The 26,590-nt window shown below is 37.8% G+C and overlaps 1 long non-coding RNA gene and 1 pseudogene across 6 annotated transcripts; both read left to right on the top strand.

Moving 5' to 3' along the window:
- The first annotated feature begins 10,691 nt into the window (after positions 1-10,691).
- Positions 10,692-16,073, top strand: LOC138882601 (uncharacterized). Of its 6 annotated transcripts, XR_011404152.1 has the most exons (6): positions 10,692-10,913; positions 11,061-11,146; positions 12,100-14,494; positions 14,581-14,892; positions 14,982-15,065; positions 15,157-16,073. It is a non-coding gene; the product is annotated as an uncharacterized lncRNA (long non-coding RNA). The 6 variants fall into 6 exon arrangements; XR_011404150.1 differs by having other exon boundaries at positions 14,581-15,065; XR_011404153.1 differs by lacking the exon at positions 15,157-16,073 and having other exon boundaries at positions 12,100-14,182; positions 14,300-14,494; positions 14,581-15,150.
- A 63-nt stretch (positions 16,074-16,136) lies between these two features.
- On the top strand, positions 16,137-20,260 carry LOC104223798 (uncharacterized; annotated as a pseudogene).
- The last annotated feature ends 6,330 nt before the right edge of the window (positions 20,261-26,590 follow it).

Raw genomic sequence — 26,590 nt, 5'->3', positions numbered from 1 at the left:
CCTCCAACAAGTAGCATACTCGCGAAAAGTCTCAGTAGGTTTCTTCTTAAGATTCTGAATGTAGAAAACATCCAGTGCATTCTCTGTATTGAACCTGAACCGGTCCATGAAATCCGATGCCATACTCACCCAATTGGACCATTTCTCAGGATCTTGGCTGATGTACCAGGACAAAACATCCTCAGTAAGACTCCTTATAAAGAGTTTCCTTCGAATCTTTTCGTCTTTCCAGACCCCGACAAGCTTGTCATAATTGGTCTCAGATGAACCTTGGGATCACCTGTACCATCGAACATCTCGAACTTGGGAGGTTTGTACCCCTCTGACAGTTCTACATCTGGCTGTATATATAGATCTTCATAGTTCAAACCTTCTATTCCTTTGTCGCCTTCAACACCCTGAACTTGGCTCGTCAACTTCTTGAGTTCTTCAACCATGTTTTTAACGAGTAGGTCCTTCTCGAAAGATTCTGGCGTATAGGAGATTGGTTAGATAGGGTGAGGTACAGTTTCCACATATATAGGGTTGCTCTGATGGGTGCTAGGGACTTGGGTGTAATGATGGTCATTGGTGGAGTTTTGGGGATCGGGAATGGGTTGTGGTGTGTTTTGGGGAGTGTGGTAAGTGGTGGTTGCTGGGTAGTGAACTGGTTAGTGGTGATGTTGTGGCGGAGTTGGTATTAGTAATGGATTGTGATTTTGGGGTGGAGTTGCGTACTGATTCGGTGCAGGAGTATTTTGTGGATGTTGGTTTTGTGCGTTTTGGGGAGGTGGTGGGTTCTTTGTGTTCTATTAGTTGAGGTCGGGGACATTCAGGGTGAGTGACAAGTTTGCTAAATTGTGAACCTGCTCAAGTACTCCTTGCAATTCCAATATCTTTTGTTCCAATCTCAAGACTAGGTCGTTTGGTGCCGGAGTACTTCGTCCATCTGAAGTTCCTGCGTTCTCAACATTCTCCTTTCGGATACCACTTAAATAGTCCATTTTTTCTTTTCCTCTGCCTTTTGTATTGCTTGGAAGAGGAGGAGGTGGAGGGCCTCTAGATTTGGTATGATATGCTTATGATGCCAGTATGAGGGAACCAACCTAAGGGAATGGGAATAATCAAAATAAGGAAAAACAAAAAGGTAACAAGTTAGTGAGGATTTTGAAATGTTTGCAGTATTCAAACACATATTGCGAGAATGTAAATTCGCATCCTAATTTGGGAGCCTCATTGTGCCCGAGGTAGGCCTAGAGACAAATAGATTTGGAGAACTTTAGATGCCAATAAATTCTTCATTTCATAACATGAAAAATAGACGAATCCCAAACGACACTAAGATAATAGAAAAAATAAGTCACTATTGGAATTTGGCCTTATTACATTTCAGGAATGTAAATAAATCTAGCATATTTGGTCCCAGAAGGTCCTTCCCCAGATTTGATATTCCTAACTCCATCATATAGGTCCCCCAGCTCGCGCAGACCCAGCAGCAAGTAGGCTCTAGCCAGATGTCCTCCTTCAATTCCTTCAGCATTCTGGCAATCCTCGATCCTCTTTATGACTTTACCTTCCAGCTCTACTATTCCTCGCTCCAGATATTCCAACTTCCTGTTGGAAGTGACTGCTATTTCTTTCCATTCTTCAATCAACCTCACATTCCTCTCATGTATTTCCCGGTGCTCATTCTCAGAGTTGTGGACCCTCTTACACAACCTGTTGTATTTGACTTGAGCTTCAGCTTCTTCGTCTATGATTCTATTCCTTCGACCGGCTCCTGTCATCACCATTCCTTTTAGATTGTCTTTTAACCACACCGGGTAGAGAGGTTCTCACCCTGCATCATATCTGTTGGGCTCAATGGTGTTCTTTTCAACAATGATCTTGAAGTGCCACATGTGCTGAGCTTGGCACTTGTAAGGGACGTCGTTGTCTTGAAAGTCTGCTCTGAAATGACTCATCTTGACAACACTTGGTACAACCTATTTCCTATCTGCTTGCCTCATAACTCGGATAGAGCCATAAGGGTATATCCCTCTCAACCCAATCAGCACCAGGTGTTGGGCATCCCTAGATCTGATGATGAAATCGTCTGTTGGGAACCATTCAAAAATTCATTGAACTTGCTCCTCGATCAGATTGTCTAAGAACTCCACCCATTCTTTGGCACTTTCCGGCTGAGCAAACCTATTCGGAATGTAGGTCATCCGCTTGGGGTGATGGAAGGCGATATGGTCATTCCAAGCCCTTCGCGAGAATTCTTGGCGATACTGGCCCTTTTGAAGATGTTCTAATAACCACAACTGCAGCAACATGTTACAACCCTCAAAATGCTGGACCGCTCTTTGACAGCGCTCCAGAGCCCTGTAGATGTCAGCTATGATCATGGGGACTATGGTGTATGTCTGTCCATTAATCCCTTCCATCAAAATGTTGGCGACCATGGCCAACCTAGTGTGGATTCTTTCCTTTTTCATTAGGAATACTATCAAGCCTAAGAAACATATAATGAACACGAACACTCTGCGGTGGATGTGGCCCAGAGAAGTGAGAGAGATCTCATCATGGTAGGTACGGTAGGACTTTCTGGCCATACCTCTCATACAGATATTCGAAGGGTATGTAAGATTCCTTCAGGCATACCAGGTTAGCATTTTTCTTCAGCCCCATCATCTTTAAAAACCCTTTACCAGTACGGTTCTCTGGCACCAATAACCCGGGGCTATCCCAAGTCAATCCCTCAAGCCCTCCAATCTCTTCTAGAAGTGGTGTCATTTCTATGTCGCCGAAACGGAACACATCCCTTTCACTATCCCAGAATAAAGTGGAAGTCTCGATCATCATTTTGTTTGGCTCAATGTCTAGTAAAGAAGGAAAGTTACTCAGGTACTTTCTTACATGTTTCTTGTCGCTTGAGGAAAGGTCCTCCCACCAATCTAGCAGCAATGGTGGGATGTTGTTAACCATACCGAATCTAGGGACCTCGTGCCTCATTTTCTGGAAAACAAAAGGGTTAGGCTTTTTTCCCCACCAAACTCGACTATTTATACATTCATGATTAGCATATTGGCATTTAGTTCTCCAAATTAATGCATAAAATGTGGTTGTGCCCGTTGTGATTATGGAAACCCCGGTGGACTTTTGGATAAGGCTCATATTAAAGGATTATTATGTGGACAACATACTAATCCGACTAGGTTTGACCATGATGCATGCATAATTTCAACCAGAGTAAGGTTTATATGGGGGTCTAGACTGATACCCTCAAGTGGACAACTTGAGGAGGAAAGGCAGGAACTGTCGACTGCACCGCTAATCGACTAGTTTTACCGAAAATAAGCCTTTTCAAATTTAAGGGTAATAAATAGGAAGAGCGCAACCACTCATCAAGCGTTGCTATAGGATTTGATACGCACGAGTGGAATATGACGTGGAGCATGATTTATGCAGCAATAAACATGTAGTCAAGTATTTGCATGTAAGAATAATAAATGCAGTATTTAAATAATTGAAAGATAGTTACAGGAAAAGAAAACAAGGAGACAAGTTAGTTTCAGGAATAAAAGAAATCATAAATGTTTTTTTTAAAAAATAGACAGTAAAACTCAAATAAGGGGAAAGGGTACATGATAAGCATGCTTGGACTAATTCACAAAAGATAAGTTTGTTATGGTAAGAGCCAAAAATATCACAAACACAGTCGCCATGCTGTCGCACCCCCTTTTTTCCCTCCACGGAGAGAGAAATCCGGGTTCCAATGTTCATGGGGGTAATAACTCATTTCCTTTTGGGAATTGGGTATTTGAAGAGTCGCCACCTAACAGATTGTGGTGCGTTAGGGCACCTAGAGTAATTAACTCTTAGACTAGTTTGCATTACTAGAGATTTAGGGTAAGGGCTCGAATAACCTTGAGGGGAAGGTGTTAGGCACCCCTGTTGGTCCACAACGGTAGGTCCCCACCGAACTTATACTCATGAATTAGCCCTTTTACCAAATAAATAGTTTAAATACATACTTGCAAATAAATGCATGTTTTTGGTATTTTTAAGCACATATAAGTAATGAAACAAAACGAAAGACTTGAACAAGTGGCACATGTATAAAGGAAAGTAAGATTTATTTAAATAACGGGAATTGGGAAATATAGGTCCTAGGATGGTTAGCCTACAGGACCACCCCACACAATGCCCGGTAATCACTCCTCAATGAGGGGCTACACGTGACATTAGTGCATAGTCATCATATCCTTACTACCCAATTCCCTCCCCTTGGTCAGAGCCTAAAGCTTTCTAGCAACCTTGAAAACGTCCTATGCGTGCACTACCCGTCCCTTCCATGTGGCCCTGGAGGTATTTAGGACCTCTAATTTAGGTAGTTCTAGAACTTTCTAAGGTTTTAAAGGATAAAAGTCTGGGCATATATCAAAAACAATTAGGACTGCATTTAAAGAGAACAAATTACAGGCTCACAGTCACCTCCACAAATATAATAAGTAAGTGCACGTCTTCAAACAACTATTTCAGGTATTTAATAAAATTTAGAACATGATATCTAGGTGAGCAGGAAGTATACAACATGAATTAGAACCAAGTGGCAAAGACCTATTAGTTTGCCTACTGATTTTAGACCTGAGAATGTGAGCAATTTGAAATAACTAAGCGCAGTTTTATAGTTGCAGAATTTTAATCGCCCTAGAGGCTTGCCTAAGCTTATAACAGTGACGTACTAAAAACATGGTATTTATATTGATTAGAAATGCAATAAAACAGTAAAATGATTTTCAAACGACAACTTGAGATCCTAGCAGTATCAGTTTAAGGCAACGTTTGAAAACTTATTCAGGAAACAGACAGATTAATTAAACCAATTCAGAGTGAACAAACATAAGTTAAACTGATTTATTTAACTAACTGGTTTTAAGTTCTATAGGAATGATTTCTATTACAACTGATTTTAACCCTATAGGCATGATCTTTATTATTAAAAGCTGACTTCTGAACTTATAGGCATGGTCTCTAATATTGTGGAGGTAAAGCAACCATAACAAATATATTTGAATTAACACAACCCTATAGGCATGATCTCTATTAAAGCCATTCAGATTCTATAGGCATGATTTCTAATATTGTGGAAATAAAGCAAACATAGCAAATATATTAACACAACCATGTAGGCATGATATCTACCCGATTTACCCAATATATATATATAACCACCCACCCTTTTCTCTAATTACCCCAATGTTGTTTACAATAATTATTACAGATCAATGAATTGAAAATAGAAAATTACAGAAATTAATATATAGGGAGCCTGCAGTAGGCCCAAATGATTTCCAAGCTTCCAATAGCCTCAAATGCCAAAGTTCCATAGCCAATATCATGTCTAGGTGTGTCAGAGTTCCCTAATGACCTCAAGGATCTCGGGCAATGCTCACACCTAGACCTTTTCTCAAACAATAACTAATTTAGGTGCAGTGTGAAGAGGCCAACTCTGACATGCCAGAGTTCAGAGGGATCTCAAGGATCTCAAGGCAGTACACATGTTAAAGGGGCAGAACCTAGTATTCTAAGAGTAAAGTGAGAGTGCATGATGACTTTGAAAGAGTTTGGTAAATAGTAGAAAGAAGGTCTTAGTAATAGAAAATTTTTATGAAAATCAAAACATTGTTAGAGTAGAATAGTTTGAGAGAACATGAAGAGCATATTTTTTAAAAAAAATCAGAAAGCAAGTCAAAGAACACACAGTTTCAACACAGAACTCACACAAGGGAAAGGGGTAGGGATGCACCTTAGTGATGACAATCAAATACACAGATTGTAGTTGCAAATTTAAGTTGAGAACACATATATTTTAGACACAAATAGGATCTCATTAGTGAAATAGAACAAACTGGACTGAGATAAACAAACTAGACAAACACTTCATGAAACATTTAAGGTTTTAGAAATACTGGTCATATACAGAACAAGTAGAATTTGGTCATGCTGGGTGGAATCATAAACACATAATGCAACTTGGAACATATTAGTGAACCAATTATTTAAAGCAGGATTGACAATGCTAAACAGTATAATAGCTATATCCTTTGACAGAGTAAGCTTAAGTATGCTTTTGTGATACAGTAATCTAGGCATGCTGATTGCATATTAAGTAGAATAGCACATAGAACTGGAAATCACAAACTGATGAACTGCAGCAACAAAGAAAACACACAGTTTCGAATGTGAATTGAATCAAAACATACCAGTTAAGGAGAGAATACAAAGTACAGAGTAGAGATGGTGCAAGTGGCCATCCTTGGCTTATAGCTGGCTGGACTAATAAGAATTGCAAGGAACAGAAGAGAATAGAGGACTTTTGAGAGTGTGAGAGTGTAGATGAACTAGTGTTCGTTGTTTAGAAAAAAAATAAGAGGGGGAGTATATAGTAATCAAAAGCTTAATACGGTAAGAGATCAATTAAGTAGCAAATCAGAGAAGTCACATAGAAATCAACAAGTCCTTCCCTTAATCAAGGGACAATCAAATCAACGGTAAAAACATGCTAGTATTTAAGGGAAAAATCCAAGTTAGGTTTGGGTATAGAGTAGGTAATTAGGGGTAGATGAACAGAAGTTTCAATTAAGGAAACAAATCAGTAAGAATCAGCAAAACACAAGCAAGGCAAGGGAAAATAATTAAGGCAGGTAATTCAATCAAATTGAGTAAAGAAGTAAGAATCGAAAGCTTAAGGGGAAGTGTTCAAATTAAACCAGGGAATAAGGAATTCAGAATAATCAAGGGTTTAGTCAAAGAGAAAGTCATGAAAGAGTCAACAATTTTAGCATATAAAATAAGGCAAGACATGAATAGTCAAAAATCGACACATAACTTTAACAAAACAAAAAGCTAAATGACACTGATTCAAGGAGAAAGATACAGGTCTTAACATGAATGATCAGGATGAACACAAGTATATAGAATCAGTGAAAGGGTTGAACTAAGAAATTCAGTAGAAGCATATTTGGACAAGAAAATCACGAGAAATCACAAGAACCCAAAGCAAGAACAGAATCAGATGTACTAGTACTCAGAAACCAAACGAAGAACCCCAAAAAATTAGGGCTTTCAGTACAAGCGAGCTAGGGTTGTAGAAGACTTACAAAACCAGTCGAAACATATGAGAATCAGAATATTAAACATAAAAAGTCATCAAACATTTTGTAAAAAGAAATTTCGTAAACCCAAGTTTAGAGAAAAGATGAAAAATCAATTGAAAATCATAAGATTCTTGTAAAAAACCGCAAGGTTGTTGTAAAACTCACATGAAACAAGTCCAAATCATCTCAGATCTGCACAGATCTAAGAGGTTCAGAAAAAGAAATTATGGTTTCGAAGAGAACCATACAGAGGTGAAGAAACATGCTTAGAAAACCCATAGATCGTAGTCAATATAGGACGATCTTACTCGGAATCACATTGGAATGGCCTGAAACAGGCGAGAGAGGAGCCATAGATTCAAGTCAACTAGCCCTGGTCCCTTGTGGGCCCTGGAGATGGCAAGATTAACGTGAGGGAGGCCATTGGAGGCCTGGAGTGTAGTGAGAGATCATCGTAGATAGCCATGCATGAGGGTTAGTGAGATTTGATTAGGGTTAGGTTTGAGAGCAGAGAGGGGTTTTAGGGCAGCAGATAGTGTAGAATGATAGGGTTTGGGGGGTCTTTTGGATTTATTTTAGGAAGGCTCATTCGTGGCCGTTGATCTTTATGATCAACAACCGAGATTAAAGGGTATTGGGGTCAGGTCGGGTCTTCAGGGTTTGGACTGGATAATTTAATTGGGGATTGGGTTGGTAATTGGGTTAAATTGGGGCTGAAATTGAAAATAAAATAGGCTAGATTTTAAATAGCCATTTTAACACTATATAATTTATAAAAAATAATAAATGATTTCTAAAAAAATACTTTCATGTACTAAAATGATTTAAAATGATTGTTTAACATTTTAAAAATATAAAAGATTATCTTATACATCAATAATGTAATTATGCATTAGTAGGGCTATTATTGCAAAGATATGCAATTTAGCCAAAAAATATAAATGCAATTATTAAAAATGCACTAAAAATATTTAAACAATATTTTAGCATAAATAAAGAATTTAGATGATTAAATCACCACAAAAATAATTTGAAGGATAATTATTGGAAATTTTATAAATAAAAAAGAGAAGAAATAAATCAATTTGGATCTTTTAAAAACTATAGAAAAATTATAAAAATGCTTATGCATGCTTATAACTGCATATGTGCTATTTTGAAAGTATATATATGTATTAAAAATATATGAGGAAAAATTGGGTATCAACATCACGGTGCAGTTTGAGGATAAATTCATTGTCAGGGTCCTAATAGCTAGAGGTTCAAGCCTCAACATTTGCCCATTGACTACTCTAAAAAGATTGGGCAAAGATTTTCACGAGATACTAGCAAAAAGTATGAACTGGAAAGCCTTTGATGGGTCTCAAAGGGCCACAATTGGGGAGAAATATCTCTGTCTGCAGATGGGGCCAACTTGGTTCGATGTTGAATTCTAACTGCTTGACATATCAGCTATATACAATCTTCTGTTGGGTCAACTTTGGATACATGTCGCTAGGGTTGTGGCTTCCACACTACACCAGGCCTTGAAGTTCGAATGGAACCATCAGGAGGTGATCATTCATAGAGATGGAGGTAATCCTATTCACACCAGTCAAACCATCCCGGTTATCGAGAACATGAGAAGGCTAGGAGGGGAAACTTATCACCACATCGAACATGTCAATGCAGTTGAGAAAGACAAATGGTGAAGTAACAAAATAGAAAGCATACTAGCATGGTCTGGGTACGAACCTGGCAAAGGGCTTGGGAAGAATCTCCAGGGCATTACTAAACCAATACAGCTAAAATGTCATGATACAACTTTTGGGCTCAGATATCAGTATACATGGCAAGAATATGATGATTGGTCGCCTCCATGGTGTGGTCCTTATTACCCTCCCGAGCAACCAGTGACACATCTGGGTCAAACTTTTTACCAGGCTGATACAATATGGGAAACCGTAGAAGAAGAAGCTTTAGCTGGACTGAGGATTTTGTTCCTAGAGGACGAGGATATGGATTGCAGTGTGATAATTGAGGAGGAGGAGGAAGAAGGACTCACCATTCAGACTGTGGAGAAATGAGTCGTTCTTAGGAATTGGACTGCCACACCATCTTGGGCCCGCTGAGTCCCTAGGTAGCTTGGCATTTAGCCTAAATTTATTTCTATAGCCATGCTAGGCATTTCAGATGTTTTCAGTAATTTTGTTTTTCAAGACATGTTTTGTTTCAAAAATAATTGCTCGATTCATCGAGCTGTACTTATTTTGGGATATTTTCAATTTTTTATCAATGCATCACTATTATTATTCATTATTATCTTTCACACTTTTCTTCTACAGCATTATTATTACTTTTCTTAATGAACCGATGACTGTGACATGTAATGAGACAACACAACATAAGGATAGTGACTCAGAAGAAGAAGATGAAATACATGAGGAAATTGTCAGAGAGGTTGAGAACTTTGAGAATAAACCTAAGTCCAACCTGGACGAAACCGAAGCAGTAAATTTGGGAGACGCCGAAACCATCAAAGAGACTCGCATAAGCATTCACTTATCAGCGTCAGAGAAGGAAGAGTACACTCATTTCTTGAAGGAATATGAGGATGTCTTTGCATGGTCATATGATGACAAGACCGGTCTGAGTATGTCCATAGTGGCTCACAAGTTGCCTACCAATCCAATGTGCCCGCCAGTAAAACAGAAACTCAAAAAGTTCAAACTAGACATGAGCGTGAAAATCAAGGAGGAAGTCACTAAGCAGATCAATGTCAAAGTCCTCAAGGTAGTTGAATACCCAACTTGGCTAGCCAACATTGTACCAGTTTCGAAGAAAGATGGGAAAGTCAGAGTATGTGTTGACTATCGAGACTTAAATAGAGCAAGTCCCAAGGACGACTTTCCACTGCCAAATATACACATCCTGATCGATAATTGCGCCAAGCATGAACTCCAATCCTTTGTAGATTGCTTCGCGGGTTATCACCAGATCTGGATGGATGAAGAAGATGAAGAAAAAATAGCTTTCATTACACCATAAGGAGTGTACTGCTACAAGATGATGTCATTTGGTCTATAGAATACTGGGGCTACTTACATGAGAGCCATGACAACCATCTTCCATGATATGATACACAAGAAAATCACTACAAAACAAGCAGCATTTAGCGACGGAATTTTGCGACAAGAGTTATTCCGTAACTAAATAACGACGGATTAGCGACGAAATTTGTATTTTGTCGCCAAATAAGCTAGAAGATAATTCAAACCAAATATAGCAATGGATTCGCGACAAAAACTTATATTCCTCGCTAAAATTGGCGCTAAATATTAGCGCCTTTATTTTACCTACAAAATTAGCGATGAATGCTGGGCGACAAAAATTATTGAAACGTAGCGACGGATTTAACGTCCAATAATCTGTCGCAGAATTTATTTTACTTATCAAGGCATTCGAAAGTTATCTGCGACAAAATATTCCGTTGCTAATTTCCTAAAATATAATTTCATTAATTATTATTAGCGATAGAATTTCGGTTCGTTTCTATTCCGTCGTTAAATTTCCGTCCCTAAAATTAAATTACCCTAGGCAAAAGACCTTCCCAACCATTAGGGCACAAACACCCTAATTTCTCCGCTATTCTTCCTCTTTCTTCTCTTCCTCTTCTTTGAAGGCACAAATGCTGAGACTTCAACACCCCAATTTTTTCAGTCGACAGTCCTCAACAAAGGCCGAGACCTCAGTAGCGTAGGTTTTCAGTCGACGGTTTTCCATTTTTGCAAAGGGGTTTTGTTCTCAGAGGTATGGGCTTGCTTTCTTCTGATATTTGACAAATTAAGTGTCAAATCTTTGACAATTTCGTTACTTTTCTTGTGTTAAAAAAGTGATTTTTTTATACCTATCTGAAAAATAGAAGAAAACCTTTGAAATTGTAATTTTTTGCTGCAGATCTCTGAAATTCGAAGTCGTGTGTTTGTAGAATTCTGAAACTCGAAGTTGTGCATTGATTTTAGGGATTGCATGTCCTTGATAAGGTAAGCTTCTTTGTGATTTTATCTTGTCTTGTGCTTTACTTTGGTGTTTTCTTTTCAAAGTTTCTCCATTTGCCTTTTTGTTCACTGGCATTGATGTTGCTGCAGATATTGCCCTCCCTCCAGATTTCTTTGCTAATTTTATTATATTTTAGGTCAGGTTCGTCTCTTTACTAAATTTAATCGAAAGCTCATTCTCTGAATTTCCCTTAATATATGGATATGATCTGTCTTCCCTTTCTCTGTGATTGAAATGTCTCTTAATCTAAAATCTGATTGGTAACAACGTGTTGTATTGAAAGCCGAATTGTTTTTGTGAAATCTGAAGGAAGCACGTCATTTTTATGTTAGAATTAGTATTTGTCACTTCCTTCAGTTTGCCAAAATCTCGCATGTTTCCTCTGTTCTCCCTATGTAAATGCGAATGAGAATGTGAAGTGGATTTGTTAATATTATTGAGCTGCTGAACTTTTTGAGATATGGTTTTGTTCAATAATCTTGTCCAGAAATTGAACCAAAATTCCTAGTGCAGTTTTGTAGGAAGTGATACTATTACATAAAAAAAAAGAAGTAAATGATCTCTTTCTCATAAAATCATTACAAGTTTCATCACAAATCAATCTTGACATTCATTCAAAAACTTGAAAACACAAACTTGTAAACTTCAAGTTGTTTGGTATCCAAGAACAATCATTTCAGATTTCCAGTGTTTCCAGGAGAAATCAGATGAAAATATATGAGTTCTTGTTCATAAAGTCAATACAAGTTTAATCAAATCAATAATGACATTTATTCAAACACTTTCACTTCTTGCTGAAAGCATTCAATTGCTGTAGTTGGATCCTGAATTGGCAGCAGTTGCTACAGCAGTCATAGCAGCAGCAGCTGCACCTACTTTTATACCTCTTGCAGCTTTAACAAGCTTTAACAATTTCTTGTTTTTTAATATTAAATAGAAACATGGACAATCTAGAGCGTGATTGGATGTACAAAAGGTTGGATGGTCGAGGGGATATTAATTCAAGTTTCACAACTGGTGTGAACAAGTTTCTCCAGTTTGCTTGTTCTCAGCGCAATCACATGAGTGGTGACAATGTTAGATGTCCATGTAAAAAATGTCACAACATTAAATACATAGATGTTGAAACTGTTAAATTTCACCTTTATCAGTATGGATTTGTTGAGAACTATTTTCTTTGGAAGTATCAAGGAGAAAAAGATGTGACCGGTGAGATGTCTTCTAGTGGTGATTTGCATGGTGGCACTCAACCTGAATCGGGATATGAGAATCCATATCGATAAATGGTCTTGGATGCAGCTGGACCCAATTTTGGCCATGGTTTGAATTGGCAGTCTTATAATAATACTGAACCTGAGTCGTCTCATTCTTATGAACCTTCAATGGAGGCGGAGCCTAATCCTTCAATGGAGGCGGAGCCTAATCCTTCAATGGAGGAGGAGCCTAATCCTTCAATGGAGGAGTAGCCAAATCTTGAGTGCCAAAGGTTTTATGATTTGCTATAGGCCGCTGATAAAAAATTATACCTTGGTTCTTCCGTCTCTCAACTCGCAGTGGTTTCCAGGATGCTAAATATTAAAATGGAGAATACTTTATCACAAAGAGGTTATAACCAAATGATGCAATTGTTGAAAGAGGCTTTACCAGAAGATAACACAATGCTTGATAACTATTACGAGACCAAGAAGCTAGTGCTTAGCTTGGGTTTGCTAGTTGAAAAGATTGATTGTTGTAATTCTGGATGTATGTTGTATTGGGATGAAGATGAGGACCTCACATCTTGCAAGTTTCGTGGCCACTAGGGGTACAAACGTCGTGTCAGTTCTCATAAGCGGAAATTAGTCCCTTATAAAAAAATGTATTATTTTCCTTTAATTCCTAGATTGCGGAGATTATATGCATCTTATGCTACAACCGCTTATATGAGATGGCATCATGAGCACATACAAGAGGAGGGCGTAATGCGTCATCCATCAGACTCTGAGGCTTGGAAGCATTTCAACGAAAGTCATCCCTTTTTTGCTGTTGAACCAAGAAATGTAAGGTTGGGATTATGTACTGATGGTTTTTAGCCCTTTGGTCATTCAGGAAGGAAATACTCTTCATGGCCAGTGATTGTCACTCCATACAATTTGCCTCCAGGAATGTGTATGAAAGAGGCGTACATGTTCTTAACTATCATTGTTCCAGGGCCAAACAACCCTAAACAAAAAATTGATGTTTATCTACAACCTTTAATAAAGGAATTGACCTTGTTGTGGGAGACGGGTGTAGAAGCATTTGACATCTCAAAAAAAAACAAAATTTTCAATTAAGGGCCGCTTTGATGTGGACAATCAATGACTTTTAATCATATTCTATGTTATCTGGATGGAGTACTGCCGGTAACTTGGAATGTCTTTATTGTATGGAGAAAGCACACTCCTTTAGATTACGTCATGGTGGGAAAACAACTTGGTTTGACAGTCATAGAATGTTTCTTGACCAAAATCATACGTTTAGGAGAGATCGTAAAAACTTTCGTAAGGGTCAGACTGTCAGAAGGCTACTACCACCCCTTAGAACAGGAGAGGAAATCTTGAACCAAATTTGTGAGTTGGGACTGAGGAAAGTAACTGACCTAGATGCAGAAGAAGTTAATGGGAGAATTTCTAGGTGTTGTGGATGGAAAAAAAGAAGCATCTTTTGGGATTTGCCCTACTAGAGCTCTAACATGATCCGACATAATCTCGATATCATGCATATTGAGAAAAATGTCTTTGATAATGTATTTAACACAATTCTTAATGTTGATGGCAAAACAAAAGACAATCCAAAGGCACGTGAAGATATGGTAAACTATTGCGATCGACCGCAGTTGGCAAAAAATCCTATTGATGGAAGCTATCCCAAAGCTACATATACAATAGGGAAGAATCAAAAAATTGCCTTGTTCAATTGGTTGGAAAATGTGAAGCTTCCAGATGGGTATGTTTCGAATTTGAGTCTATGCCTAGACACAGACAAGTACAAATTATTTGGTATGAAAAGTCATGATTGACATGTTTTCATGCAACGATTATTGCTTATTGCCTTCCGTGAGCTACTTCCTAGTAACGTGTGGCAAGCACTTACAGAATTGAGCTTATTTTTGTAAGGATCTCACCTCGCATGTTCTTCGAGTGGTGGACATGGAGAGATTAGAGGGCAGACATCCCACAGATCTTGTGTAAGTTGGAGCATATATTTCCCCCTGGATTCTTAAACTCAATGGAACATGTGCCTGTACACCTTCCATATGAAGCAAGGATTGTTGGACCTATACAATATAGATGGATGTATCCTTTTGAGAGGTTATGAACTTTTTATGCTCTTATTATGACAAGTATACTACCCCATGACTTTATGAATTTAATGATCTATCCATTTGCTTGTATAGGTACCTTCGAACTCTAAAAAAAATAATAGAGAATAAAGCTAGTGTCGAGGGTTCAATTTGTGAAGCATACTTGATGGAATCAACACAATTATTTTCTCATTATTTTGAACCTCATGTCATGACACGTAATCATAATATGGTCCGTAATGATGATGGTGGTGTTATGGAAGATCTTGAAGGAAATTTATCAATATTCACCCATCCAGGCCGACTATGGGGAGAAGGAAAAAAGAGAAGTTTGTCCCTCGAAGAAATCAAGGCAGCCTAAACTTATATTCTACTAAATTGTGTAGAGGTTGAGCCATTTGTAAGGTATCATTTTTTAATAATAATAAATATATCCATATAGTTTGAGTCTGTATATAACTTATTTTTTGCAATAAAGTATGTACATTCAACAGTTGCAAGAAGAATTCCCCAATCTATCTCAGGATCAAATAAATGAGAGTCTCGAAACGTATTTTGCTATATGGTTCAAAGAATATGTAAGACTATAAAAATCATTATCTTTTAAGCAATTATGTCCTTGAATTGGCTTGTTATATTTAACTAAGTCTTATAATTTTTTTGAAATAGGTTCGATGCAACCACATTGAGAACCAATTCTTGCGTAGTCTTGCTCATGGACCATTAATAAGCGCAAAATGTTATTTGGTGAATTTTGTTAACGGATACAAATTTCACATAGAATGTCATGGTAGTGCAAGATCAACAATTAATAGTGTAGTTTGTATCTCGAATCAAAATGTTGGTGACTATTATGGACGGATACAAGAGATTATACAATTGGAATACCGCGAAGAACCTTTAAAGCAAACTGTGTTATTCAAGTGTGAATGGTTTGATCCAACTGTGAATGTTGGTGTCAAGGAACATAAACAATACAAGTTAGTCGATGTGAACCATCGCCGTCGTTTTAGAAAGTACGAACCTTTTATTCTTGCGATGCAAGCAACTCAAGTGTATTATGTGCCTTATCCTAGCACGAAAAATGACAATGATGATTGCGTAGCTGTTTTGAAAGTTAAACTTCGGGATGTTCCAAGTTAAACCTCCTGATGAGGCAATAACATCAACTCCAGAACTGAATCTTCCATTCCAAGTTGAAGAAGTTGAAGTCCATTTGATAGATATGAAGTTCACCACTGATGAGAATATAATCTTACATGATCCAAATGGCAATGTAATTGAAATAGTTGAACCCATTGATGATGGACTATTGATAGAGAATGAAGAGTTTGAAGAAGAATATTCAGAAGACGAGTATGAAATTGAGGATGAAAATGAGGAGGATGATGAGGAAGAGTTTGAAGAAGAAACAAATGATGACTAGTGTGTTGATAAAAATGCACTACTATATTTTTATTGAGTTTTGTTTTTCTAGTAATATGTATGGTATGTTATAAGTCATGTATCTATTTTGTAGTATAATCTATAGAGAATCAAATCGAATACCACGTTTGTAGTAATCTAAATGGTTCAGTACTCTTCTAGCTTACGTTTTGTTGTGCCTCTTTTTACATTAGTCTGACTCTTTTTTTTGTAGCAGTAGAATAATGTTTATTATCAACTTAATAGTGTTACCTGGTTAATCTGTCTAAATTCAGAATTAATTGGAGCCAAGATCGTTGTATTTTGGTCTAAAAAAGTTATCAAATTCAACAATTCAGTGAGTAGTTCAAGCATTGGATAGATCAGGTATCTTTCTGATATTATCTTTAGCAGAACATATTTTTTTTGAAGCTTCATATGCCATATTTTATTTAGATATGCATTGTTTCATATCCTTCTTTTATTTATTTATTTATTTATTTATTTTGTAGATATGCCTCGAGGTAGAGGTCGAGGTAGCGCAGGCCGTGTAGGTAAATCTTCTGTTAGGGGTAATTTTGCTACTCCTGAAAATATGCCTACTGTTCCCATTCCCACAATCAGTCCTCAACAAGGTGGTACGAGTTCCTCAGGTGGACCAGATCACATCAATCAAGTTCAAACATTAGGTCCTAGTAGTATGCCACCTATTAAAACATCAGGCCATAGTAGTACCCCAACTATTAATTTGGAACCATCTCCAAATACCCCTAATAAGAGCAACACAATAGGCGAGGGTACTTCTTCTCAAAGCAACATAATAGGCGAAACTGAGTGTAGCAATACCCGCAGGCCGCAGACGCTTCTTACTATTTCTCCTACAGGGTTAGTCTATACTTATACTATTACTTTTAGTATATTTCATTGATATATGGTATGCCTTTAAACAATGTCTTCTACTTGGTTCAGGTTAGAGCCTTCATTTGAATGCTTTGATTGTATAACTAAGTCTTTTAAGCATGAACTTGATCCTAATGGAATCAACTAGAAAAGCGTCTCAAATGAGATAAAAAAAATTATTTTGGAGAATTCAAGGTATATAATCCATCACAATTATATTAACTTTGATATGTAACTTATTAATGTTATTACTTTACAAAATTATTTCAGAAGGCATTCTACTAGGATTCTTCAATTGATAGTGCGGTGCGGATCCAATGGGAGCATAGGGCAACAAAAAGATATAGTGATTTTGTTAGCAAACTAAAATCAAGTAGGGTGCAACTAGACACTATTCCAAATAATGTGTGGGAAAGTTGGTCGAGACTTTGGAAAGATCCTAAGTGTGTTGAGAAGTCAGAAATAAATGCAAAAAATCGTTGTGGTGTGAGCGGAGTTGCCGCTGGGACTCACATAGGTGGCTCTATCAATGTTGGGGAGCATCGCAAGAGACTTGTAAGTGGATTGTCTCTTGTCCTGTTTTTAATATACTATGCTTGAAATTATTTGGGTGTTTGAAATTATGTCTGCATTTGTTTTTGGTTTGTTGCTGGTATTTTTGTTTCTTTCTTATGGTTTGCTGCTGGTATTTTTGTGTGGGAATTTACTTCATTTATAAGAAAATTTCATGGTTTGATGTGAAGATTATATGAACATGTTTATTTGGAGGGAGTAGTTCTTTTTGATAAGTAAACTTTTATTGACAAAAGGCCACCAGTTCTATATACAATATGTACTCAAGTGAGCACCATACAAGACTGTTAATTTTCAAGAGACTAGTCCAATTACCTATACAGTTGAACATCTTAATCTCCTCCAAATATATACAAAGAAAAAGTAAAAAATTAATCTCTGCCCTATTTTTTTTCTGTTCTTCTGTTCTTCATCTCTAAATGAGATTTGGAAGAAGTGCCTTGCTGTACTGCAATGCATCATACAGTCAAATTAACAGTTGCTACGAATTTAGGAATTTTAATCTGTGGAAGCATAGTTTGATACAATCCTTTCATAAATACTGTTAGAACTATAAATGCCAACTAATTAAATAATAAAGGAAAGAGTAAAAGGAAGCTTAGAATTTGATCTATGAATCCATAACTAATGAATTTAATGTAAAACTTAATAAAGGAACATGAATATTCTCTATGGTTTAGTAGTATCTGGTGATGTAAAAGGTTATTGCCTTAAAGTCTCAGACTCTCAGCTTGTATTCACCCCTACAGATGTTGTAACAATATTATTTGTTTATGCTTGTCATGTCTAACCAAGAGTTTAAGAGAAAGAAAATTGTGTGATGTATTGCACTAATGTAGCTCCCGATCCATCAAATGTGTCTAAAGTACATAATGTGTTATTCAGAAGCATTCCTATTCCAACTTTTACGTTTATGACTATCACTTTATGAATTTATGAAATCCTATGATAGTACATAGTAACTTGTCAGTTCCTCTCTCTACTTATGCCTCCAGTGGAAGATTTGTCTATATCAAGGTCTTATAACTTAAACTGAAACTTATTCTATGTTGTCTGTGATTGTGGAACACATGATCAGTCTTCATACTCATCAGTTACTTATGCCAATGTCTCTATAGAATGGTCTTTATTTGGATTATCTGTTCAGGTTTCAATTCTTGAAAACATGCTAGAGCACATCTCTGTAGCAAGAATATTACCATTCTCGAGAAGGTAGCATAAGCTCTAGTTAATCTTTCTAACTATTCTAGCGTGCAAAAAATCTAAACATAGATGTGCAGATTTTCATTGCTTTTAAGCTTGAAATTGAAACATAATAAGGGAAAAGGAAAATGAAATGGAAGAAGAAGAAGACGACATTTGAGGAATGCTTTGCTATTTGAGGTTCTCATGTGCAAGCATGGCTCGCACATTCGCCTTGATACTTGGGCAACTGCAAAGATGTCCCTTCTTTTGTGTTTTTTGTGAATCTTCAATTTGCGAAACACATGCTCTTAGAAAAGTTGGGACCCTATAAAATTTGGAATACTACTGTTGAAGGATAAATGGGTGTCCATTAGTATTGTCTATCGAAATATTTATGTCGAATCACTGATGTATATAAAAATGGCATATTTAGTCCCGCCCCAGCCCCAAAACACATGCATGAAAGCCTGCAATTGTCTAATTTCCTGAACCATTTCTTTGACAATCAAATTTGTCTTGATTTTCAGGTTTAATGATAAGCTATATCCAGATCAATAGAGTCCAAGTTCTTATGAAATGCAAAACTGCTGGTTTGTTCCAGTTTAGAGATTCTTTCCTTCTTATGAGGTTTTACATCACATAGGCAGACAAACTCCCTTGAATAACTTGCATAAACTTCTGGCTTTCATCTGCATATTAGTGTTCCCTTCTCTGTGCTAAAAAATTTCAGATTTAATTTCTTATACTAGTGAACTTATATGTCGGTTTAGTGACAGAAGTATAGGCACTACAACTTTGATTTAGTCACAAATGACAATGTTTTGTCATCTGTTATGGAAATACTCACCAGAAATTTTGATTAAATATTCCCTTTATTGAGGCTCCCTTTATATAGGCCCTTAAAAAGGGTCGAGATCCAATACCAAGTGAGTTGCATTTGCACGTCCATACACATGGTAATGATGGAAAATCTTTTGTTCCTGAGAAAGCCCGAATCGTACATGTAAGATAGCCTTTTAAATAATTTTATTGACATTACTTTCATATATTTTTTTTTCATTTTGTAGACTAAATGCTCAATATTATTTAGTCTTTTTATTTCACTAATTATTAACTCTTCTACAGGAAAAATATCAGGAGACATTAACAACGAACACAAACTCAATCTGATATTGATCAGTGTAAAGTATATTATCAAGCCACGAGAGGAGAAAAGAAAAGAAGAGTATATGGTCTTGGATCTCAAGCAAAATGCTACTACGGGCCAAATCTTGATGGCTCTTTTGGATCTGATGCTACATCGTCAGCAACACCTCCAAATGCTCAATCAACATCGATAGGGAATCTGGATGAGTTAGTGATGCGATTGATTCCTGCACTGACAGATCATATAGTTCCTGTAATCGTTGACAGGGTACGCGAATTAGTTTTCTTACCCTCGCATCACCCAAATACTGATCTTACCCACCGCCCATTAGGTGTGACACCTACAGTTCCTATATCTTCTACTGCTGCTAACATTGATGAGGTTCATGCATTGAGTTCTGATGATGACCGTAACTCTCCAGCCTCGCATCTTCTACATCTTTATTGTTGGTCCTTGTGGATTTTTTGAACTTAACAATACTGTTATATGCATTATGCTATATTTTGGACCTTGTTGAATATATTGTTAATTTATATCAATATTAGTGACTTTTTATTAAGTGTATTTAATAGCTTTTATGTAATATGATAGAACATGGTACAATTAAAAATAATAAATAAAAAGAATTCTAAAAATCAGCAATATATTAAAAATTAATTAGCGATGGATACTTTTTGTAGCTAAATTATCGCGTAAAATTAAATCTTGCGATGAATTGACGACAAAAGATTTTGTTGCAAAAGGCAGGGAGAATTAGCTATAACGTCTAGCGACGGACATTTTCGTCGCTATAAGCACAAACGACAAATTTTACTATGTATTGCAGCAATGAAAGGTTCAAAATAGCGATAGAAACAAGCAAATATAGTGACAGTTATTTCCCTCGCTAACCTTTTCTACAGATATATTTCGTCGCTAATCCATCGCTAATTTTGCGACGGTTTGGTATTTCCTGTCGCTATAAGCCTAGCTACGAGCATTTTAGGGACCAACTTGAATCCGTCGCTAAAAAACTGTAGCAACGGAAAACATTGATTTAGCGACGGAAAACGGCCGTCGCTAAACGCTATTTTTTTTGTAGTGAATAGAGGTGTATGTTGATGACGTTATCATCAAATCCAAGAGGGCCGTAGATTATATAGAAGACTTGAGAAAGTTCTTTGACAGGTTAAGGAGGTACAATTTTGAAACTGAACCCCGCAAAATGTGTATTCGGGGTTCCCGCAGGAAAGTTGGGATTCATTGTCAGCCGTCGGGGCATCGAGTTGGACCCGTCCAAAGTTAAGGTTATTCAAGAGTTATCGCCACCAAAGAGCAAAAAAGGACGTGATGAGTTTTCTAGGGCGTCTCAACTACATTAGTCACTTCATAACATAGTCCACAATTATATGTGAACCTATCTTCAAAATGTTGAGGAAAGGTGCTAGAACGAGTTGGACCAAAGATTGCCAGAAAGCTTTCGACAAAATCAAGGAGTACATGTCCACACCACTAGTCCTAGTCCTGCCAGAACCTGGGAGACATTTGCTGCTCTACCTATCTGTATTAGATGAAGCTTTCGGATGTGTTTTGGGACAACATGACAATACAGAGAGAAAGGAGCAAGCCATATACTACTTGAGTAAGAAGTTCACACCTTACGAAGCACAATACTCCCTGTTAGAACGCACTTGATATGCTTTGAGCTGGACGACTCAGAAATTGAGGCATTACTTCTGTGCCTATACCATGTACCTCATATCCAGGATGGACCCTCTGAGGTACATCTTTCAGAAGCCCATGCCGACCGGGAAGTTAGCCAAGTGGCAGATACTATTAAGTGAGTTCGATATTGTCTATATAACTCAGAAGGCGGTCAAAGGACAAGCATTGACAGACCATCTTGCTGAAAATCCTGTGGGAGGGGAATACGAACCTTTGAAAACGTATTTTCCTGATGAAGAAGTTTCATTCATAGGAGAGAACTAAAGCTTACGACGGTTGGAGGATGTTCTTCGATGGGGCTGCAAACTTCAAAGGAGTGGGCATTGGAGCGATTTTGGTACCAAAAATAGGTCATCACTACCCTGTATCTGCAAAGCTTAGGTTTCCATGCACCAACAACATGGCAGAATATGAGGCTTGCATCATGAGCTCAATCTGGCCAACGATATAAATAGACAAGAGTTACTGGTAATCGGTGATTCAGATCTTCTGGTACATCAGGTTTAAGGAGAATGGGCTACGAAAAACACCAAGATACTACCATACTTGTATCACGTACAAGAATTGATGAAAAGATTCACAAAGATAAAATTCAAACATGTGCTCAGAATTCAAAATGAGTTCGTAGATGCACTGGCCACTTTGTCATCAATGATACAACATCCAGGCAAGAATTTCATTGATCCCGTCCCGGGTGAGGATACACAATCAACCGGCTTACTGTGCTCATGTTGAAGAGGAAATAAATGGAAAACCTTGGTTCCATGACATCAAAGAATATGTGGCAAGAGGTGAATATCTGGAGCAGGCAAACTATACTCGGAAGTGCACACTACGAAGGCTGTCTAATCACTTCTTCCAAAGTGAAGGGACCCTATATAGAAGAACTCTTGATCTAGGGTTGTTGAGGTGTGTTGACGCAAAAGAAGCTTCCAGATTGTTCGAAGAAATATATGCCAGAACTTGTGGACCACATATGAATGGTTTTGTTCTAGCCAAGAAAATACTCAGAGCTGGATATTTTTGGATGACCATGGAAATGGAATGCATCCGATACGTACAGAAATGCCACCAATGTCAGGTACATGCAGACATGATAAAGGTACCACCTAATGAGCTTAATGCAACAAGTGCACCCTGGTCTTTTTCTTCTTGGGGAATGGATGTCATCATTCCGATCGAGCCCACTGCTTCAAACGGGCACAGGTTCATTTTAGTGGCCATTGACTACTTCACAAAATGGGTAAAGGATGCATCCTATAAAGCTGTAACCAAGAAATTCGTTGCAGACTTTGTCAAGGATCGTATTGTTTATCGATTAGGAGTTCCTAAGTCTATTATCACTGATAGTGCCGCTAATCTCAATAGCGACCTGATGAAAGCCATGTGTGAAACCTTCAAAATCAAGCGCAAAAACTCTACATCATATAGACCTCAAATGAATAGAGCTGTGGAAGCCGCTAACAAGAATATCAAAAAGATACTAAGGAAGATAGTAGAAACCACAAACAATGGCACGAGAAGTTACCTTTTTCCCTATTGGGGTATCACACTACAGTCCGTACATCAACTAGGGCAACTCCCTATTTACTGGTTTATGGTACCAAAGCTGTCATTCCAACCGAGGTAGAATGCCTTTCTTTAAGAATCATGCAGGAAGCCGAACGCAGTGATGCAGAATGGATAAGGAGCCTCTATGAGCAATTGGCCCTTATAGACGGAAAAAGAATGAATGCAGTATGTCACAGTCAGCTTTATCATAACAGAATGTCCAGAGATTTCAACAAAAGGGTCAGACCAATACAATTTGCACTGGGGCAGCTGGTGCTGAAGAAGATCTTCCCTCATCAAGATGAAGCCAAAGGGAAATTCTCTCCCAACTGACAAGGACCTTACATGGTTCACCAGATGCTGATAGAAGGAGCACTCATACTTATAGAAATGGACGGAGAAGTCTTGCCAATACCAATCAATTCAGATGTAGTCAAAAGATACTATGTTTATATTGTTTACATTTTTTCATCTGGTGTAACTGAACTACGTTTGACCTGATTCCCGTTGAAGAGGGGATACGTAGGTAGCCCTGTGGGTTTGGTCATATAATAATAAAATTTTCATCTTCCCCCAGAACTAGAAACTGGGGCAGAATTTTGAGGAGGACCTTCAAATTCCGGAGCAAGTCCAGCCAACACCATCATATGCCAGAAAGTTAGAAATTGGTTAAGAAAATGGGGCAGAATTTTGAGAAGGATTCTCAAAATTCTGGATAAGGTTCAACAAGTTTCGTCGTACGCAAACGGACGAAGGATCATTTACCAAACTTGGGCAGAATTTTGAGGGTCCTCAAAATTCTAATACAAGAAAGTTGAAATGTCTATGAAATGTGTTACAATCACTAGTTCATCTAAAATTACTTGGTATTTCACTATGTTTTCTAAAATAACTCTATTTTCATCAATAAGTGCATATTTTTGAAAACTCTATTCTGTGACAGCCAGGTATTACCCAGGGCAACCCAAACAAGGCCTCCAAAATAGAGCGGAGCAAAGCCAGCAGACGAAGGCACGAACCAACCTCCCCTTACAAAACTCACAATTTTTCTTGGGATGCAGGCATGGTGAACATAACAGAAGTATTCGCAAACATACATATATCAAAGTCACTATCAATCAAGCAGCCAAACAGAAATATATCCAGCTAAGAAATACTCTACTCCTATTTGTTACTTGTTCACTGCATAAGGCTAAGCATTTCCTTCTCTTTGCATGAGACTAAGCCCTGTCTCAAATCTTGCATGAGGCTAAGCCCTACCTCCACATTTGCATAAGGATAAGCATTACCTTCTCTTTGCATAAGACTAAGCCCTATCTCGAATCTTGCATGAGGCTAAGTCCTGCCTCCATACCTGCATAAGGCTAATAATTGCCTTCTCTGCAAGAGACTAAGCATTGCCTTCTTTGTATGAGACTAAGCCCTGTCTCCAATCTTGCAGGAGGGTAAGCCCTGCCTCTATATCTGCATAAGGCTAAGCATTACCTTCTTTTTGCATGCGGCTAAGCCTGTCTCTCATCTGTATGAGACTAAGCCCTGCCTCCACATATGCATAAGGCTAAGCATCGCCTTCTCCTTGTATGAGACTAAGCCCTGTCTCAAATCTTGCATGAGGCTAAGCCCTACCTCCATATTTGCACAAGGCTAAGCCATGCCTCCATATTTGCACAAGGCTAAGCCATGCCTCCATATTTGCATAAGGCTAAGCATTGCCTTCTCTTTGCACGAGACTAAGCTCTGTCTCAAAACTTGCATGAGGCTAAGCCATGCCTCCATAATTGCATAAGGCTAAGCATTGCCTTCTCCTTGCGTGGGACTAAGCTCTGTTTCAAATCTTGCATGAGGCTAAGCCTTGCCTCCATATTTGCATAAGGCTAAGCGTTGCCCTCTCTTTGCATGAGACTAAGCTCTATCTCAACTCTTGCATGAGGCTAAACCTTGCCTCCATATTTATATGAGGCTAAGCACTGACTTCTCATGGGACTAAGCATTGTCTCTTCCTACATAAATGTTGCTCTATTCTTGGCACTGTCTTCTTCTCCCGGGCTAAGCTCCGCCCACAAACTCCACGCAAGACTAAGCTTTGTCTTGCTATCACTTTCAGTATCATATCTCTGCACATCATGGGCTTACGTATAGCTAACCTGTCTGGAGGCGTCATAGTCCGAAGACATCATCCTCATAGCCTGAAGACACCCTGTCATGGCCTGAGGATCTCTCAACACTTGCACATTATTATTCAAAGGCGTCATGGTTCAAAGGCACCATCCCCATGGCCCGAGAACATCATTTCATGGCCTGCGAATCTCCTACCTCACAATTCATGGCCCAGGACATCATAGTCTAAGGACATCATCCGCACTATCCAAAGACAATCTTTCATGGTCCAAAGGGAACTTGCATCATCTATATGCCCATCTTTACTTCGCCATTCATAACACATTCCCATCAATTACCCACCTTACTCTGTTATATCCAGATATCTGCCCTACAATCTCTTCATTACACTCCAGACCCATAATCATAATTCTATCTGACATTACCCCTCACAAAAGAACCTTTTGATGAAACTGGCTACCATAACAAACATTCACCGTTGGGTCCAGAATTACACATGACCTGATTCCTGCAAAATCAGGGATATGTAGGTAACTCAGAGATCAGGGTTCGACCTCTATTTTTTCAAAACACCCATTCGGTCAAAATCGCTCATCATTTCTTTACCCAGAAACTCTTTCATCCTTCCTCGGTAAAGAGGGGCAGCTGTTGATACCCAATTTTCCCTCATATATTTTTAAATATGCATAAACAATTTCAAAATATCGTACATGTATTTACAAACATGCACAAGTATTTTTACAAATTTTTAATAATTTTAAAGGCCCTAAATCAATTTATTCCTGCATTTTTAATTATATAAATATTCAATAATTATCCCTCATATTACTTTACAATGATTTAGTTATCTAAATTGATCATTTATGCTCTTATGAGTGTTCAAATATTTTAATTGCATTTCTTACAATTACATTTGCATTTTTAAGGCTGTAAGTGCATATTTTACAATAATGGCCCATACATATGCATAATTACTTTATCTATGCAAAAAATGACTTTTTATATTTTTATAATGTTAAGTAATTATTCTAAATCATCTTCATGCGTAAAAATTATTTTTTATCATTTAATTATATATTTTTAAAATTATTTTATTTAGTAAAATGAGTATTTAATAAATAACCCTTTTAATTCCTCTAATTTCCGGACCTAAACCAGCCCAAACCCCTTTAAAACTTAACCTAATTCATCCCCAGGCCCAAATCTGCCTACCCAACTCAATAACCCCTCTTCAATTGTGGCCGTTGATCTTTTAGATCAACGGTCCACATTAACCCTTACCATTTTTAACCTGAACGACCCCCCGACCTAATTCATTTGTTACACTCTGCCGCTCTTCATTCACTAACCTCTCCAACTCTCTCTCAACTCGCCCCTAAACCTAATCACCATCATCGACGAGAAGCTCCTATCTATGGAGTTTTCGTGCATTTTCCGATCATTACCAGCTTGCTATGCCTCCTGGCTGTTTGATTACATGGATCCTTGAGAAATCTCATGGAGATCCAACCTGTTCTTGCC

The sequence above is a fragment of the Nicotiana sylvestris genome, chromosome 12 (genome assembly GCF_000393655.2).
Source record: "Nicotiana sylvestris chromosome 12, ASM39365v2, whole genome shotgun sequence".
Taxonomy (NCBI): domain Eukaryota; kingdom Viridiplantae; phylum Streptophyta; class Magnoliopsida; order Solanales; family Solanaceae; genus Nicotiana; species Nicotiana sylvestris.
This window is presented reverse-complemented; position numbering and strand designations above follow the sequence as displayed.